Raw genomic sequence first — 8,846 nt, 5'->3', positions numbered from 1 at the left:
TCTTTTTGTATTGTCTCGACTGTACTCCATGCGAAAAAGAAGATTTTGATACTCGCAAAAAATGGGGCCGGGGGTGGGCATGAAATGTAATGAGGCCAAGGACCTGTACGAATGACATTTTCAAAAACGCTTAAAGCCATCTTAAGAGGATCACACTTACTATTTAAAACGTTGCAAGATGCAGGCAAACAATATCGCGTGATGACTTCGGAAACACGCCACGATTGTTCCGCTCCCCTTTGTGCGGAAGGCAGCTGAAGAGAGTAATCTTCTTAGAGACACAGCTGTTCCACTTAGAAAAGAAACAATCTGTAATAAAAAGAAAGAGAGAGAGAGAGAGAGTGAAGTCTTATTTTTGGTGTTGGGTTTCGTTCTTATTTGCTCAGGTGGCCCCCGGAACGAAAGCACAACGCTCAAATTTGCTGAATTAAATGAGGGACAACGTGATTAAACTACGGATTTTCAGGGAGAAGATCCTACTTCACAATTTCCTACCCCCACTTCTCCCAGGAAGAACTGCTTTATGCTGAATGTTCCCCCTGGCCTCCAGCATTCACGAGAAGAGGAGCTTGGGGGGTTTGGACCCCGCTTTTTACTACCAGAAGGAATCTCAAAGAGGCTTACAATCGCCCACGACAGGCACTTTGTGAGGCAGGTGGGGCTGAGAGAGCTCTGAGAGAACTGAGGCTGGCCCAAGGTCACCCAGAACGCTGCCTGTGGAGGAATGGGGAATCAAACCCTGGGTGCCGCTCTTAACCACGAAATCTAGTAGATAGGACATAGAACTCATCTCCAGGTGACAGAGATCAGTTTCCCTGAAGAAAATGGCTGCTTTGAAGGGGGGGCACTCTGTAGCACTATACTCCACAGAGGTCCCTAACCCAAATTTGTCCCACTCACAGCGCCATACCCAAAGTATTCCCCAACCCGGAGCTGGTGACCCTCTCGTCACCCGTTTTGAGACACATGAAGCCTGCCAGGTGACCTTGGGCCAGTCACAGTTCTATCAGAGCTCTCTCAGCCTCACCTCTCACTCAGGGCGTCCGTCATGGGGAGAGGAAGGGAAGGTGATTGGAAGCTGCTTTCATGTCCCTCTGAGTAGTGAAAAGCAGGGTACAAAGAACCCAACTTGTCGTCTTACAGAAAGAGAACAAACCAGTACAAAACTCTCCCGCAAAAGACTTCATAACGACCAAATGTGCTGAGTCTTCAGAAGAGCTGCCCTGTTCCTTTTGGAAGAGCTGAGCTCACACGCCATCAATATCCCTCACTGGAGCGTCGCGAGCCGCATAATTGATTTGCAAAGTGACGTCTGCCAAGAACTGTCACCGTCCTGCGGATCATCTGTGGACCGTGGCCACATCGATTTCCCGTTCTCCGGAGGGGAAGAAAAATGGACGGGCCGTAAAAACTCATTTTAAAACGTTTCCCTTCTTCTTGAATAAGGGATACATCACATTTGATTTGTCCGAGTGGAAGACTCAGGCAGGGCGAGCGGAGACCGTCGGCTGAGGCCGGGGCCTGGACTGGAGCCTGGTCTGCACGGGGAGACCGTTTTGGGAAATGCTCACGCACCATTCCGGGCCGTTCGATAAAGACCGGAGATGGGCGATTCCCCCCTTTGATCCCAAAATTTCAACTGGTAGTTGGGCTCAGCAAGCCAAGCTGTTTTGAAGCAAAGGCAGGTTGTTAAAACGATCCATTAAGGAGGTTGTATGCAGCATGCGTACACGCACACACACAAATACACACACACACACTCAGAGTTGGCTTTCTATTTTCAGACTTGGATCCGGATCCTTTATAGTTCAGGATTAAAAGCCTTCGTCTGAGCTCTTTCTTTCGGTTTCCCTCTTGGCAGAAACGTCCTTTCGTCTTCACCCTCTCCCTCCTCCGGGACAATCCTGCTCAACAGACTTTGCAGATTCTAGACCGGGGGCTTCGGTGGGGCCTACCAGATTTGTTTAGAACCTGGGGGTTTCTGCAGGCCAGGCAGACGCTCTCCCGTTGATCCACAGCCCTTCCTCGTACAAATCCCAACACAAATATCTGGTGACAGGCTTGTGCCCATCCCTGCCTGGTGCCCATCAACTGAAGTCCCACCCACCCCACAACACCTGTGGGGACAGACACAGGTGGACGAGAAGAAGCCGGTCGGGTTGCTTAGCAACCCCGGCTGCACCCTCGCCAGCTCTTTGAGGTCCGTTCAGCGGGAGGGTGGGCGGCCTTTTGATGCGGAGTCAATAGAATCTTCATCGGTTCCGGAGAGCAAAGCGGCAAATAGAATTGCATTGATCTGTCCGGGATGTCCTCCTAGTAAAACAGCTGGGGGGGATCAGGTGGTCTGCGGTACATTTCATAACAGGAAGCATTGGCAAAGAGGCTCTGCTATTAAGCCGGCTTTCTCTGAGCCACAGAAGACGGAGAGCGCCACAGGGGCCTGTGATCTTCAAAGCATGAATCAGTTTGCGTCTCCGAGACGAATCAACGGAATTAAGATGTGCTCTTCTTCTAGGGCAGGGGTGGTCAAAACTGCGGCCCTCCAGATGTCCGTGGACTACATTTCCCATGAGCCCCTGCCAGAAAACGCCGACAGGGGCTCATGGGAATTGTAGTCCACGGACATCTGGAGGGCTGCAGTTTTGACCACCCCTGTTCTAGGAGCCGCCGGACTCAAATGTTGTCCTGTTGCTCAGACCCAAGTGGCAGCCCACCTGAATCCATATTCTTGCGACATGGTCCTGGCAAATCTTTTTTTTTTGTTAATTTTTGGAGCCAACCTGATCTCCGGGGGCCAGTCGGAAGCCTTGCCTGGGGAAAAAACCCAAGTGGCCCCTACCGACCTCCTAAATTCAGGTGGTGTCTGTTTGTGACGTGTTGGGGACCCCTTGGTTTATGGCGTCAGAATCAGACAGAGCCGGAAGAGACCACCAAGGGCCATCCAGTCCAGCCCCCCCACCTTCTCGTGGACTTAAAAATCACACCCTCCTGACAGGGGCTCCTAAAAGCCTCCAGCAAAGGAGACTCTCCCACCCTCCGAGGCAGAGGAACAGGCCATGAACTGTCCCCACCCTCAGAAAATGCTTCCCAATATTTAAAGCCGCCGTGAACCGATCGGCCCCCTCTCCACCTCGCCTACCTCTTATGTAGCCAAACGCAGTGATCCAATCACCCCCTACCAGTTAGGACCCACTCGGTGCTGATTCCTGGCCCCCCAAAAGCCCCCAAAGTTCCCACCCCAAACTTTCCAAAGGCCTTGTCCGTTGCTCTCACCTCGACGTCGTCCTCTCGCTCAAATCGGCCTCCTGCCCCAATATTTCTAGACCTCGCCTTCCCGTCGTCCCCCATCTGTCTTCTTAGCTGCCTTCCCACAAAGGGTACGGTGCCGTGATGCATTGCTGGAACAAGGCCCACCGACACCTGTGAATCATAAAAGGAAGACGGATCTCAGGCCGGGCGGAGGCGGAATCCCAAGCAGGCTAGTAAAAGAACGGTTGAAGGCCCATTCTGTCGGCACGCCTGCCGTAAAACGCCTCCGATGGTTAAATAATTCACAGGCTGACACGAGCCAATTATTCATTTCGGAGCTGGGGCCTTTGCCGGTGGTCGGCTCGATGGGTGAACAGAGGACTCTCAAGGTCAGACGCGCCGGCAGAAAAGGGGGGAAGGGTTTCTCCCCCTCTGGCACCCGAATCCTCAGCACCAGGGGACGGGGAGGCAGAACAGGTGCCAAGATGACCCCCCCCCAAACGTATAGACTAACACTTCACTATGTTTCTAGGTACGCTCACTGCCCACTTGCCAGCTTCCAGGTGAGGCCTGGAGATCTCCTGCTTTTGCAATTCATCTTCAGGCGATAGAGATCGGTTTCCCCTGTAGAAAATGGTCCCTCCCCTCCCCAAACAACCCCCTCCAAGTGTGAACCAGGGCTGGCCCTGCTTGGCTTCTGAGATCTGATGATTCGGCTAGCATGGTGTCGGTCAAGAGTGGTGGCTTCTAATCTAGCGAGCAAGATTTGACTCCCTGCTCTTCCACCTGCAGCCAGCTGGGTGACCTTGGGCCGGTCACAGCCCTGATAAGGGCTGTTCTCACAGAACAGGGCTGTTAGAGCGCTCTCACCTCCCTCACAGGGTGCCTGTTTTGGAGAGAGGAAAGGAAGGCGATTGGAAGCCGCTTTGAGAGTCCTTCGGGCAGTGAAAAGCAGGGTAGAAAACCCAGCTCTTCTTCTTCTAGCTTGGGAAATCTATACTGGTGAGGGTGGGGCATAAATCTACTTAACAGTAATAAAAGCAGGGGACAAAGTCTTCTCTTTTGGAAAGGCTGAATAATAAAATGCTAATTCCTGGAAACAGAATCCCTGAAATATAGTCGATCTACATGCGGTGTTAGAAAGGCCCAAAGAAATCATCACCCCTATCTAAATGTCCAGTTTCTCGGAGGAAAAGAAATAAAACCAAATGAAATCACGGGGTAGATTTGGCGTGAAAAACCAAACAAGCCGAACGGTTTCATCTGACTGATGCATTTTTTTTAGCAACGGCACAGCCCGTCTTGTATGGCAGCATCATATTCAAAACCCCAGATACCAGCAGCAAATAGAGCGTTCAAAGCAATACCCGGTGTGCATTTTTCGTTTTGTTTTCCTCTTTGACAGTCCATATTTTGAGGCAGATCTCGCCTTTTAAGAGGCGCAATCTTGGCAAACCTCTTATCGGCAACCTCATTGTGTCTGCAAGGAAGATATCTCCCTTTAAAGCTACTTTATTTCACCTAATGGAAGGAGGAAGGGAGAGAGAAGCCCAGAGAGAAGCAAAGGGAAATTATTGAAAGGGATTTGGTTCTCGGATTCTACTGATTCCCCCCCCCTCCCTCGCCGCCCCTTCTGCCTCTCCCACACAAAATCAAGCTGCTTAGGCCGAAAACAGAGAGATAATAAATCTCCCCAGACCCAAAAAGGAAGTTCCAATTGCGAGCAATTAAAATGGTAATAGGATTAGCAGAAATTTCATTTTAAATCGGAAGGGATGATCCATCTTTGCTTTGGCATATCCTCCTGCGCCCATGAAAGGATCTGCCCTGAGCTCTGCTGGGGAGGATTGTACCACCTCGTGAGCAGCAGCGAGACACGTGAAAGCTCGCTGGGTGACCTTGGTGCAGCCAGTTCCTCTGGAGGGCCAACAACAGGGCAGAGAGTCTGAGGCCTTCCTAAGAACATCAGAAGAGTCCTGCTGGAAGTGACCAGTGGTCGATCTCGTCCAGCCTCCTGCCTCACACAACCTGGCCAACCAGTTCCTCTGGAGGGCCAAGAACAGGGCAGAGAGGCTGAGTCCTTCAGAAGAACATCAGGAGAGCCCTGTTGGGTCAGACCAGGGACGGTCCCTCCAGCCCAGCATCCTGTCTCATACAGAGGCCAGCCAGTTCCCCTGGAGGGCCAACAACAGGGCAGAGAGGCTGAGTCCTTCAGAAGAACATCAGGAGAGCCCTGCTGGGTCAGACCAGTAGCCCATCTAGCTCAGGATCCTTCATCTTCATGTGTGTACTTGGTGGTCCGGAGGTAGCTGTTAACACTTCCCATTCAATCTTTGCTTTGCAGCCGCCTGATCCAGTGGCTACAACAGCATCCTACCACATTTCTGGAAGGCGAACTATGCTTCAGTTCAGTAAAGACAATGTGCAGAAGAAGCAACGAGAGTTTTGGGCAGACCGGACTTCTCGGCTCATCCTGGGTCATGAGGAACACGCAGACCTGGGAGTTACGGGCCTACCTCCCTGGCAACAATTACCTTTTTGCTGGGCTGTCCCCCGTAACCTCCTGCTAGACAAAAGGGTGCTCATTTATCTGGCGAGGCAGAAAGATATTTCAGTGGCACGGTATTTCTGCCAGACATGAGTTACGGCAAAGTAGGATTGCAGCGCTAAGCGAGGGAATAGGTTTCTGCCGGGATATAAATATGATCAGTTTGGAACTGCAGTTTTCTTTTTGGTCTTTTGATCATTCTGCCTTTCACCAGATGTCCTTCCCCTTCAAAAGTTTGAATGGGCAGAGAGAGGACGCAGCACCGGGCTGCTGGAAGCAATAAAATCGTTTGATTTGTAAGAGAAACAACTACTGTATGCATAGAAAGAGACAGAAACCTAACTGCCTAGCTAGCTGTTGTTTGCAGTCATTCTTCTACTGTTCAACTGCTGTTCTGGAGGCAAGCAGGAAGGAAGTCTCCTCAAAAAGTCTTCCGTTGAGGTAGGTGAGGCTGAGAGGGTTCTGAGGTCACGGGTTGACGGTGACTTGATGCCCCTTTCCACCCCCAAAGAGAGCGGAGAGAAGGACGGCTTTTCTGGTCTTACAATAAGTGCAATTCTGCAATTCGATTCCCTAGGTCTAACATTCGAGAGTAGACCACATAGTCCAGACTAACCCAATCTCCGAAGCTAAACAGGGTCAACTCTGGCTAGTCTTTGGATGGGAGACAGAGGTCGTGACACAGAGGCAGCCGACAGCCAACCACCTCCAAGCCTCTCCTCCCTCGAAAGCCCTACAGATTTCCTATAAGTCTGTTGCGACTCTCAGGTACTTTCCTTTTCCCCAGCAGCAGAGAATCCCTCTTTCCTCCTTCTCCGATGGATCTTTGTCTTCTCGAGTCAACATTTTGACACTGATCTGAGGCCGAGAGAGCAGATGTGTCCTTCTGGGGTCTCCTCCAGATTCCCCCGGCTTTAATTACTCCTGTCAATTTTTCATGTTCCATTACCTTCACTTAAGGTCTCGCCTGCATAAACATTTGCGGATTCCCCACCACCAACGCTCTCAGAAAAACGGTATCCCTACCATCTGCTCTTTGGCCGTGCCTTATTTGCCTTGTTGAGCAGCTGAAATATTTGCGAGGAAGTTCTTACTAAGGCGTTTCTTGCTCGCCACACCAGAAGAGGTTACGGAACGAACGCTGAAAACGCGGCCGGAAATAAATACGGTGCTTACCTTGTAATTAAAGTTATTTTCATTTTGTTCGGGGCAAAGGAAGCACATCGGTAGCCTCAATAATGAGATAAGAACATTTAACATTTAATGGCTGGAGAGGGAGATCTGCTTGTCAATGGGAGGATCAAGTGGCAAAGTGTCAGGTGGTGTTTCCATCCAGGTAAACGCTTAACCACACCTGGAGATCAACATCCCGTTCTTTTTTAAAGTCCAGTTCGCCTGTCTCCCCGAGGAGCTCTCTTCCGCGGCATGAATATGTACTCAAATTTAATGGAAGATGTTCACGGGAAACTAGAGACGGGTGTTTTACTGACAAATTCTTTAACTGCGTCCCTATTACGCGCTAAAAGGCCGCGAGCTCCGACGGAATGTGATAAAGAATTTACTAGTATTATCAGCTCAAATGGGCAGAAGTAATTTAAAGAGATGGTGATTCATGGGTAGATAAATAGAGAGGGACGCTCTTTTGAATCTCATCCTTCTCTCTCTCTTTTTAGCTTGATATGCTCCTCTCTTATTGGGCTTTCAAAATCCTCATGTTTGTTGCAGGCGTAGCCGTCACTCCCTCATATCACCCATTTGTGTGAAGGCTCCATCGCAGATCCAATACTGTCGCATCAGACCCAGGTTCGAATTCCCGCTTTGCCGTAGAAGCCCGGCCAGGATATCTTGGACCGGTTTCGTCTCACCCTACCTCTCAGGGTTGTTGTGAGGATAATGCTGGTATATGCAAGAGCCGTTGTGTCCATGATTCAACAGCACATGAGGAATATCTTGGAGAGGGTGTTGGTGGACACGTGTAGTGGGCATATTTAGATCGGGAGATGCCAGGAATTGAACCTGGGACCTTCTGCATGCCAAGTGGAGGCTCTGCCCCTGAGCCACAGCCACAGACCGCCCCGTGCATGCACAGATGAACCACAAGAGTAGCCTGAAACTTCAGATTCTTTTCTCAAAAGAGGATTAAGGGGGAGGAGGGGAGAGCCTCATGTTCCCATAGCAAGTGGAATCCTTTCTAATCTCCATTTTCCGCCTGAAGGTTAGTGGAGGTGAGCAGCGGCTTCAGCCAGGTAAACAGTTCCAGGCAATCTCGTGAAAACAATCTCCGGCTTTAATGGAGGCGCTTGAACTGTAGGGGATGGGATAAAGAGGACGCTCTCCAGTTTCTCCACCGGCGACCTGACTCGAATGCGAATCTCCTACAATTTGCCAAGAGAGGCTGTTCTGATCAGCAAGGCCCAATAAATTCGGGCTGCGGGTACACGACTGCATCTTCCTGTCAAAGGAACAGATTTGACACACTACCTTGTCAACTTATTGGTCTGGGTCTGTTTGTTCAGGGAGACATGACCAAAGAGCGGATAGCTTCTCTTTGAGAGTATTAAAAAAGGAAAGCCTGTTTCACTGACTTGGACCAAAATCTGCTTTGCCTGTTTCCAGCAGCCGTTCGCCAGGAATCTCTGGGAAGCAGCAAGAAGGCAGAGCATCCCTGCCCCAGATGTAAGAACATAAGAGAAGCCATCTTGGATCGGGCCAGTGGCCCATCCAGTCCAACAGTTGATGTCATGCAGTGGCCAAAATCCAGGGGCCAGCAGGAGGTCCACCAGTGGGGCCAGAACCTTGTTTCCTCAACCCCCTCTTGAAGCTGTCTGTGCCTGTAGCTGCCGCCGCCACCATGTCCCTCGGCAGCTTTAAGTCAGCTTACTGTGATCCATAAAACCATGGCTGGAGAAGCAATCCTTCCAGGATAAAACGAGCCATTGAATGACCGTGAAAGATCAGCTGAAAACAGCCGATTTGGACCAAGCAGCCACCGCTGAAGAAGTGAGACTCAGAAAAACAGCCTGGGACACAGTGAAACAGCAGGGAAAGA

The 8,846-nt window shown here is 50.6% G+C and overlaps 1 protein-coding gene across 3 annotated transcripts in view; it reads right to left on the bottom strand.

Annotated features, from left to right (window-relative positions):
- THSD4 (thrombospondin type 1 domain containing 4) overlaps positions 1–8,846 on the bottom strand; it is a 301,669-nt gene that overhangs the window by 44,903 nt on the left and 247,920 nt on the right. For all 3 annotated transcript variants that reach the window (XR_013227501.1, XR_013227502.1, XR_013227503.1), the window contains 2 exons: positions 3,274–3,420; positions 161–309 (listed from right to left, as the gene is read on the bottom strand). The gene's annotated coding sequence lies outside the window, so the exon portion shown is untranslated. The remainder of the gene's footprint in view (positions 1–160; positions 310–3,273; positions 3,421–8,846) is intronic.

The sequence above is a fragment of the Paroedura picta genome, chromosome 18 (genome assembly GCF_049243985.1).
Source record: "Paroedura picta isolate Pp20150507F chromosome 18, Ppicta_v3.0, whole genome shotgun sequence".
In the NCBI taxonomy this organism is placed as follows: Eukaryota; Metazoa; Chordata; class Lepidosauria; order Squamata; family Gekkonidae; genus Paroedura; species Paroedura picta.
This window is presented reverse-complemented; position numbering and strand designations above follow the sequence as displayed.